Source organism: Sinocyclocheilus anshuiensis, unplaced genomic scaffold (genome assembly GCF_001515605.1).
Source record: "Sinocyclocheilus anshuiensis isolate Anshui unplaced genomic scaffold, SAMN03320099.WGS_v1.1 scaffold249, whole genome shotgun sequence".
NCBI lineage: Eukaryota > Metazoa > Chordata > Actinopteri > Cypriniformes > Cyprinidae > Sinocyclocheilus > Sinocyclocheilus anshuiensis.
The window spans coordinates 1,476,053-1,486,932 of record NW_015540871.1 but is presented as its reverse complement, the minus strand read 5'-3'; the positions used below and the strand labels follow the sequence as shown (position 1 = coordinate 1,486,932).

Genomic DNA, 10,880 nt, shown 5'->3' with positions numbered 1-10,880 from the left:
TGATGGTCTGGGGCTGTTTTGCTGCTTCAGGACCTGGAAGACTTGCTGTGATAAATGGAACCATGAATTCTGCTGTTTACCAAAAAATCCTGAAGGAGAATGTCCGGCCATCTGTTCGTGACCTCAAGCTGAAGCGAACTTGGGTTCTGCAGCAGGACAATGATCCAAAACACACCAGCAAGTCCACCTCTGAATGGCTGAAGAAAAACAAAATGAAGACTTTGGAGTGGCCTAGTCAAAGTCCTGACCTGAATCCTATTGAGATGCTGTGGCATGACCTTAAAAAGGCGGTTCATGCTCGAAAACCCTCCAATGTGGCTGAATTACAGCAATTCTGCATAGCTGAGTGGACCAAAATTCCTCCACAGTGCAGTAACAGACTTGCAAGTTATTGCAAAAGAGTTATTAGGTTTAGGGGGCAAACACTTTTTCACACAGGGCCATGTAGTTTTGGATTTTGTTTTCCTTTAATAATAAAAACCTTCATTTAAAAGCTGCATGTTGTGTTCACTTGTGTTATCTTTTACTAATATTTAAATTTGTTTGATGATCTGAAACATTAAAGTGTGACAAACATGCAAAAAAATAAGAAATCAGGAAGGGGGCCAACACTTTTTCACACCACTGTATATATAATACACACACATACATGCACACACACACACAAAGAAAAACAAGTAGATAGAATAGAAAAAATAGAAAGCTAGTGTTTGTTTTTTGTTGTTGTTGTTTTTTTTAAATAATTTTACCCACATTAATCCATATTGACAAGTAAATTTATAGCACATTAGTGGTACACAACAAAAAATGGCTAATGTATTGAATAATTATGTTTTGATTTATTTATTTTTTTGGATTATTGAGTAAGCTAAATGTTTTACAAATAAAATAGATTTTTATTTATTTTTATTTCTGCCATTGGTCAGACAACATATACAGCCACATGTAGTCCTGGAAAGTATAAAATAAGCCATGCTGCCCAGATTTCTTTCTTTCTTGTTTTGTTTTTTTTGACCCAATTTATTATGAATGCCTCTATAAATCAGTTACTGTAGATTAAATTTGATTAACTTTGCCCCTTGTTAATCTAACACTCACCTAACAATTCATGCTTCACATCGTCCAATTCATTCTGTGCTCATAACAGTTTTGTTTAAACTAGAGCCTTTGTTCACCACAGCTCATGGCACTGGGTCTTGGCATGGCTTGGCTGTCAGTGTAAATCATTCACTAGCCCACTGAGATGATAAAGCCCGGGAGAAATGAATTACCCAGGATGCACCGCGTTTGCCAGGCATAGACAGGATGAGATAGTGGCTAATGTTGCCCACCTACCCATTCCACAATCTCTGGATTCGGCCGGTGCAAAAAGAGCCGATCACCGGTAGTAGTGCGGTCAATAATGAAATAAAAATGCGAGGGGTGTGTATGGCATGACTATAATGAATGCCATGAAAAACCTTGAGCTGAAGCGGCACAGATGAGGACAACTATAAAATGGATTTTAAGAGGGTGGGTAATAGTGGCTGAATGTGATTCAAAGGATCTGTTGATACTCAGAGATGGTAAAGGATTAAATTTTCAATCATTAGAGATAAGCAGACCAGTACCTCCACCTCTTCCAGTCAGACGGGGGGAGTGGGAAAAAGATAGATTATTTGAGAGTGCTGCAGGTGTAGCATTGTCCTCTGGTTTGATCCACGTCTCTGTCAGGGCCATGAGGTTTAGTCTTGAATGACTTGTAATAGAAGTAATAAAATCTGCTTTGTTTACAGCAGACTTGCAATTCCAGAGACCAATAGAAAAAGGAAGTAGTGTATTAGTAGACATAGGCAAAGTGCTTAGGTTCTTAGGATTGCGCTGCCTACAGTGTGTGATGCATATTTCACTTAAATATGCTCAAATCTGAATAATGTTCAGTATTTCTTACTCTATGACTAATTTAGTTGACTTAAAGAATGCAATACATCAAGTGCAGTTTATTGAAAGAAAACACCGAAGCTAAAACACAACAATGACTTGACTTGAACATACCTGAACGTAATCATGACCTTGACCTTGACAAAGACTCACCATCAGCGGGTTACATAAACGATAAACAACAAACATGGCAAACATGAGGGCTTCAATTCATGGACATGGGGAAACACATGAAAACAACAACCAATGACAAAGTGGAACTGAAAATAAGGCAACAAGACAATAAATCAATGAATGAAAAGATATGAAAACATAAACATAAAACTTAGAACCGGCACGTGAATTAGTAAGACAATGTTAAACAGTTTATTTATACATTCCAGGTGACTTTCTATTCACAAAGGGTCTTCTGCACTTATAGAGCAAAGACAGAGCCACTTCCTACCTCCCAGAGGTGCTCTACATTTACTATGTTACATTTACTTTAATAACTTTTTAGTAATAAACCAATTTCTGTACTAGTTTAGTACATTACTCACCTGTGGCACCATTTCCAACAAAAGATGAAACAGGTTCAATCGAATGACAGACTTATAAAGTAAGAAAATGAGCACATAAAAGACTGAAGTTACATAATAATAACCAAAACAAAGCTTAGAGACACGTACTGAAGGAATTCTCATCTTTTTTCCTTTGTGTTCCCATGTTGGCAAAGCCTTTGAAAGACATACTTGCAACTTCAGTTTGTATCGTTAAATCAGACTGCACTAGAGTAAAAGAGTCGGAGTTAAATACTTCAAAGAAATGAAACCAAAACCAAACTTCAGACTGGTTGTGCAAGATTTATAAACTCTCCCCACTACTTATTTAGCCACAAGCTCTAATAATTTAAAGAGTAAATGATTCATATAACAATAACACAATCATTCAAGTAATTTTCACAATTACAAAATATATCTTTCTTACTAAAATAAATACAAATGCAAAATTAACTGTTCTTCCAGCCAGGAGTCACTTCAGACACAGCAGACCAGAAAAACCTTTTATACCTTGATGATGATTTTTAAAGCAACCAAGTTGCACGAGGCTTGCATGTGCTTTACAGTTCTACAGTTTGATTGGTTGCACTCATACTGGCCTTACTGCAGCTGGACTATCCCTTTTGGAACACAGTCAGTATTCTCTTTCCAAAATCTATCAAAGCAAACAAAACAATTCACTTAAGTAATAAAGATGACAAATCATTTTCAATAGTTATGAAACATTGTAAAACTCATGAAACTAAATGCTCTGATATAAAGTAAAATGGATGTAGGTTTTGAAAACCACTGGATGAGAGGATTGAAGAGGTTGGGGCATATGGAAGGTTTGATTTGTATCAAATCTGTGAGATGTAGCTATTGCTGTTTACACCAATAGATGGCAGCAATACTTTTTAAATGCTTTGTTTTCATCCAAGAAAATTGTATTTGCTTATTAGTGTTTTGTTGTGGCTGTATATTATTATTATTATTTTTTTTTTTAAATAATACAAAAAATATGCAGCCAATTATAACTTATTTATTCATTTATAATTAGAAGAGAATAGCGTATCCCCCCTACACATCAACTGTTAGCAATACACAACCAGCACTGTGACACACTAAAAAGCTGAAGAATGCTGTTATTAAAGCAGCACTATGTAACTTTTGGCGCTCTAAGCGGTTAATAAACAGAACTGCACACATCCCGCGGAAGAACATTCTAACCGGAGCTACTTCTCTAAGTTTACGTCTATGGCGATTCACGCAGGTATGTGTTACTCCGCAGCGGTGACGACCCGACCAGGCTACAATAGTCCGAATATAAGTACTTATTATAAGTGTACCGTAGTGATTCGAAATAAGACAAAATGAATTCATGATGTACTCGCTCATTATATACATTTTGCAAAATTTGAACACAGAAAAAGTTACATAGTGCTGCTTTAAATATCAGATCAAGGTGTTTAAGGGCTCTCAGAGTTCAGTGTTTCACTGTGTCAAACTAGACTGTTGTTGAATTGATACAAGCAATTACCCACAGAGAGGGCGAGAGTGTTGTCGGCTCTGCTGGCGTCAAATGTGGTCTGGCCTGAGGTGAGCCAGTGTATTTCATTTGGACAATGACCATGGCGTTGTGGTTTCAGACAGGCAGCAGTGGTCAGAGCGGCAGTGGTCATTTCACATTGTGAAAATATCTTTCACCAATGGCATGCTAGGAACTGTTTGTTGATCATAGTGTTACACAATATGTCTTCACTTTTGTGTTGTGAGAGCATAAGGAAACAAACACCCTTTTGAATTAAAAGATTCAATGGAAAACGAAAGCTACTTATGTATAAACAGAAATGAAAATATCTGAATGTCTAAAATTAACCATAGCAAACAAGTGTTGTTCTTTTTCTTCTGCAATTCTGCAAGTTGTTAAATGTTGTAACTGCTGTCCTTTCTCTTGTAGTGAACAGATAAATCAAGATGCTTACATGATGTTTATCACAGTTTCCCTCTAAGAATGGTTGAATTTTACCTGTAAAAACATGTAAATGCCTGCAGACATTTTGCTGTTATAATTATACATAATTATGCCACTGAGGCTAACGGAGCTGCAGCTGTCCTATGAATCACAATGAATTTAGTTATAATACCAGCTCAAAAGCATCTATTATCTAATGTAAATGCATATATCGTTCAAAAGTTTGATCAAATCAGTAAGATTTTAGTCTTATTTAGTCTCTTATGCTCACCGAAGCAGCATTTATTTGATCAAAAATACAGTAAAAACAGTAATATTGTGAAATATTATTACAATTTAAAACAACTTTTCTATTTTTATATATTTTGAAATGCAATTTATTTCTGTGATGATAAATCTGAATTTCTGCAGTCATTACTCCAGCCTTCAGTGTCACATGATCCTTCAGAAATCATTTGCTGCTTAAGAAATATTTTTTATCAATGTTGAAAACTGTTATGCTTAATATTTTTGTGGAAACCGTGATACTTTTTCACGATTCTTTGATGAATAGAAAGTTCAAAAGCATTGTTTTTATTTTAAAATAACTTAATAAAATTCAAGTTGGATTTATTTAAACTTTTGAACAGTAGTGTATTGACCTTAGTTATATTCACATTTTATTCTTTGCTAGATTTTATTTAAAATCATGACCGATCATGATTTTACCAACTGGACAAGAAGCAACTTTCTGAACACCCTTATATACACGTACCTCTTATTAAAATGCATGTGTGTAGAATACTGGACATAAAATCATATTAAATTTGCTTTTGTTGTTCAGTCGGTTACTGGTATTGTCTAAAAATCGTCAGGGAAATGTATTGAAACCCTGAGAAAAGAAAATTGGCTTATCAACATGACTACGTTTTTTGCCTTTGGGCATCTCAATTCCTGTAAATCTGTTTCTGAAAATGAAAGATCCTTTTGCTATTCTTGTGGCGAATTCCAACAGGAAGTGAGCATCCCTATGCCCTACTCACTTCGAAGGGCAGAGAACCCTTGGAGTGTGTTCTTTAAAGGGTGCAGGGCATTACTGTCTCGTATAAGTGTTTGGAACTCCCTTGGAGAAGGAAATGACTGACCAAATGTTACCTTGACAAAGCTGTGCGTGCGTGCAGGATTCAGCACTCCATCAGTTGTTGCAAATAAATATTTCTTCTTATTATTATTATTTTATTGAAATATTGTTTAATTATTTACTATTAAACTTTTTCAAACTAAACTTGCTTCCACTACCATCTTAAATCATATTTCTATCAATGATGAAAAATATTTTGTATTACATTAAAATAAAGACAAATTTAATTTGCTTATTCTACTTATGTTTGTATGTGAAGTCGAAATTAACCCCAACTTTGCTTTAAAATGCATCGCAAGATCTCCTAACCGAAGATCACATGATCACAAACGGAAGTGACCATCGCATGTTCCCTTCGCTAACGGACTTCTGGAAGGGCCCTTCATGAAGGGATTCAATTGTTCACTTTCATTTGAAAAGTCCCTACAAATGGCGTTCCCTTCCCAAAGTGTCCTTCAAGGGTGCAAAAAAGCAGTTTGGAACTCGTCCTTGGAAGAGATGAGGTTGTCTTACATCAAGGGTAATGAGAGAAAAAAGTGTCAGGACCAGTGATTTAGCTAGAGAATCATTTTCCACCTTTAGCACCCAGAGATCTTAAGAAACATCAAACAATGTAAAATGCACCTGAGCATGAATTGTGAGGCCTTTTACATATTTTTTATATTCCCTCCTTTGAACCTCTTCAAGATGGACAGTGGAAAACAGTGGAAACCACAAAATGAGTAATGAAATGAACTCTGAGATACTTACAGTAAGCTCGCATACGGAACGCATGATGATGTGCTCATGTAGTTGAGCAACATTGAAAGTCATCATCTCACATGCACTCAACATGTCCCACATTATGTGGCTTTTATCACTTTTGATCCTGTAATTTTGATTGGTCAAGCAGCTTTATGGGCCACTCACATAAAATGCATTTTTGCATTTAAAAATGCAAAGTACAAAGCGATGTCATACACAAGACGCTGCAAATGGTGCATTCAAGCCCTCTTGGGAAGTTTGTATTTACAAGTTGGGATGTCTTAATTATGAAGTCAAGTGCGTTCAAGTCACTTTAGCCAGAGCAAAAAAATTCAGCAAATATTTTTTACTGATAAAAAATCATCAGTGGAATGCAGTGCAATTTTCATTGGTGGATACAAATATACGAACTGGCCCAATTTTGTCTGAACACAATGCTAAATTAATCCCTTGTTTATTGAATTCTCAGTATTACGCTTGCAGCAATTGTGCTGTTGGTTTGCATATCGGCATGGCTAATTACATACAGCCTGATCTTTAGTGCAGCAGTGCGATATTGCTTACGCAGGAATGGCTGCCCTCTAAGGAGGCCTAAATGACCACAGTTTTTTCTGACATGAGAATGCTTCCTGTTCATGAGAATAATAATTTTTTGTCTTTCCGTCTCTGTCTCCATCTGATGTGAGTATATTTACACGTCGTCTGAAAACTCAAACAGAAACTTATGCTATTATTTTGACTAGACTGTGTTTGCTGCAGCACGAGAAGCCTGAGGAAGTGTAGGTGATCTGCGTCTGGTTTACCACTGCATGGCTGCTGCTCCCAGCCCGTCTGGTTGAGGCCGCTTTTTCGCGGCCAGCCAGAAGTGGCCCAGTCAAATGCTGTAATTGAGAGTGTGGAGGTGGCAGGGATCCAACAAGACGAAACAGTCCATCTCCTCACTGCATCCCCGCAGTCAGCGAGTCACCTCCCACAACATCTTATACAAATAGCCGCCTATGTTTTTCTCAGTGAAGCTCACTGTTGAGGCTTCTGAGGAAGCTGTCTGTATGTTTCTGACACTCAGATGGGCCTTTCCTTCCTCTGTCTGCTCCTTCCTTCTGTTTTGGTTTAGGATGTGCTCATGCATTACCTTCCATTAGAAGGGTCCAATAACAGGACAGAAAAGCTATGAGGCTCATAGAGTGTATTTTAGGAAAAAGACAAATTTAGTTATAATTTACATCCAGCTTATATGTAGTGCATTAGAAAGTATTTTTACTTAAGTTGCTCTTTTCCATCAAGTGAAAGCAAAAATTCAGATATTTTAGCTCAAGTATTCCAGAAAAGGGATGCAACTATCCACATATAGCTAAGCTTATAATTTACAATAACTATCATTACAATTATTCGCAAGAACATACAAGTGATATTTTATGATGTATTATAAGGTATTAATGCATTAGGAATATTTATATTGCATTAATACTCAGGCTCGAAGTGAAGTGACTGTCCTCTATTCTGTAGGCATGTTCAGTGATGAGGTGTTCAAAGCAAGCATCCTGAGACCGCATGTTAAACTATTCAACTAACAAGCATACAACAGTCTCCAGATGTCATCCAGACATGTTTTAGGTTTACGGTAAGAAATATTTGAATGAGGTTGTGCAACATTGCATTGCAGTCTATGTTTGTCTATCAGCAACATTATCAGACAGAGGAGCTACAAAAGGCAGATGCGTGTAAATTATTCCTCTCTCAGTTGTGTATTTAGGGTTGCGCCACAAACTTTTACAAGTAGTTTAAGAAAACTGGAAAACAAGAAATTAATAACCGTGTTTGATTTCCGGTTTTTGTACGTTTTTTTGTTTTGCCCTTTTTTCCTGTGCGCTCCTCCACGTCCCCATATGGAGGAGCGTTTAATGTTCATAGCAGTGGCTCAAGCGAGCCCAGACCCCGTCGTCTTCACGTGGGCGTTTCTTGGTTCCTTGGTGCAAATAAAGTCCTGTCAACATTCTCCAGCGTTTCCTCGTCCCTCGTGTGTGTGCAACGCGACAGTAGTAGAGAATCACCTGTTGTTGACTTTTTTGACCTATAAAAGTTGTCCAAAAGCACACTATTCCTGTTAACCTGTAAAACAGGCTCTCCTTGTAAACAAAATCAGCAGGAGAAATTGTTGTTTACTTCAATACACAAAGCTATTTTTCACCCAAAGGTCACTGTTGTGATCTTCATTTTCGGTGGACAATGCCAAAAGCACAAGCCAGTGACACGGAGCATACAATCATCTCCTCGAGATTTGGAGAATGCTGGCTGTAAATGTATGCATCCCAGAATATACACATAATGCAGTATAATTACCCTGCCATACATTTAAGTAATCCACACACAATAAATCATGAGGAAAATTCCAGCAACTAGGAAAAGTCGCCAATTATGCATGATATGCATGATTCAGATATATATGCATATTTTGAGGCTTTCTGGAATTTCTGGGTTCACAAATTTTAAATTGATTGATTAAAACTATTAGCCTATAAATCCATCTCATTCTGAAATTGATTGCAGTTCTCTTTGCGAAAATAGTTTCTCTATAAAAATTCCACTGTCATGCGCAACAACCTTTCATCAAGTGTGGAAACAGGCTGGGACAGCAACCATTAATGAAGACAGAAATAGTGAGCAGTGTTTCACTGTAAAAACACTTATAAGCTGTAAAGTTCCATTGCAAATTAAATGTTTTTGTGGTTGTTTGCTCCACATCGCCATGTTTAGATGAATATTCAATGTTACTACCAATCAAAAAGACCACTGTTCTCATTTCTTACGAATGAAAAATTTTCCCACATACCATTAACATCCTTGTGTTTGTTTTGATGACTGTCTACAGTCTAGTCAGAGTTGAATGAAAAATAAAGAGAGAAGCTTATGTCATAATTCCACCATATGTACAGGAATGAGGGAACGGTTTGAAGTGGATGGGTGTCGGACATGATGCTTCATTAAAGCATAGGCTAGTTCTCCCAAAAGGAAAATCCCCTTTTTAAATTCTCTACTATTCATTTCTCTCACCGATGGAGTTTTGGTTTCTTGCCACTGTTGCCTTTAGCTTGCTTAGTTGGGGACTCTTGACTGATTGCACAGACACTATTGGAAGAGAGCTGAAATGGATGATGACATCTCTGATTCACCAATGAACTGATTTTAGCTGGAAAAAATGACTCTTTGTTTTTGTCTTCTTGCATTATTAACAAACTATTTTCCTGTTTGACACTGTAAAGTTGCTTTGATACAATCAGGATTGCATAAGGTGCTATACAAATAAAGGTGACTTGACTTAACTTGACTACTATGCCTTTTTGCCACAAAAAAAAAAAAAAGATAGGAAATAATAGGGAAAGAGGGGGTAATGGGATTGGGAAATGGGATTTAGTCACAAGTGAGATTCATTTTGTAACCTTTAGAGCTTCTAAAAGTTCAAATAAATCCAAACAATAGCCCATTTAAAATCAGCACAGAGAAAGACTTTAACTGCTGGACATGAACATTAAGTAAGCACATAGAACAGCATATTTGACATACTACTCCTTATCTACACACTCACTCACATGCACCTAAACACACAGTACTTCTCAATTACAGCACACTGAGATGTTGCATTCCTGGTATCAGTTCTAATACCTGGTAAGTGGTATCCAGTTTAATCTACTTCTGCACCTCGAAAGGCAGGGATGGGCTGCTTTTCAAGAGTCCTTGACTCCTTCTATTGATCTGATTCCTGGCAGAACCTCCAGACACATTCACTTCATCTGAGCTCCTCTCATTCTCAACTCTGTGCTGGAGCAGACAAAATAAGTGAAGGATAACAAGAGTTAAAAGCATTTCTAAAAAAACAAATAAATAAAAAAAAAGCTAAATGCAAAAAATAAAATGCAACCATTTGCGTGGTAAAAGAAAGTACAGCATTGACTGCATTAAATACATGTTTACTTTGCAGCAAAAACACAGTGCAGTGAATATTTGGATAGCATGAAACCAATACAACTCAATTGTGTATGCTAACCTATTTTGGTACTGTGTTGGGTTGCCACTTGGTGTCCTCCACACGTTCCTTAAAAGGCGTCTATCCCTGGCTTTGTCTTTATGTGATTTTTTAAAAACTTCTTTTAACCATTTCTTTCAATCAAATTTTTTGCTCCATCAATCTTCAGTTTACAAAAAATAAATAAATAAATTCTGATATCATACTCGAAGTCTTATATTTTGGGACAAACAAACAAATAAATAACTTTCTGTCAGGAATAACCGTAGCCCCGCTGAATCCCACACAAAATGCCATTAGAACCACCTGTAAATAGCCACTCACATTCCTTATTTGCTGTAAAACATTCCCTGTCCATTAAAAAGCAGGGTGGAGGGTGGAAGGGTGGGTTTGGGGGAGTTTACAGAAGCAAGACCTGAAGGAGAGCGGGGTGTGGCCATGTCTGCGGCTCTCTCATCTCCTCCAGGGGAGTGTCTGTGGTACTGTGGCCTCGGCACACGTGGGCTGGAGCCACGAAAGAGAACAGGGAAAATAGTTTTACGGAGTCCAAATCTTCCACCCACCTGGCAGGCAAGTGCTCAT

General features: G+C 37.2%; 1 long non-coding RNA gene across 2 annotated transcripts in view; it reads right to left on the bottom strand.

Moving 5' to 3' along the window:
* LOC107688154 (uncharacterized) overlaps nt 1–2,483 on the bottom strand; it is a 3,423-nt gene extending 940 nt beyond the window's left edge. The window contains exons 1-2 of one of the 2 annotated variants that reach the window (XR_001634201.1): nt 2,460–2,483; nt 2,035–2,057 (exon numbers count right to left, since the gene is read on the bottom strand). This is a non-coding gene — a long non-coding RNA (uncharacterized LOC107688154). Of the gene's footprint in view, nt 1–2,034; nt 2,095–2,459 lie in introns of those variants that run through there. The other variant, XR_001634200.1, reaches the window with a different exon arrangement.
* Between the last annotated feature and the right edge of the window lie 8,397 nt (nt 2,484–10,880).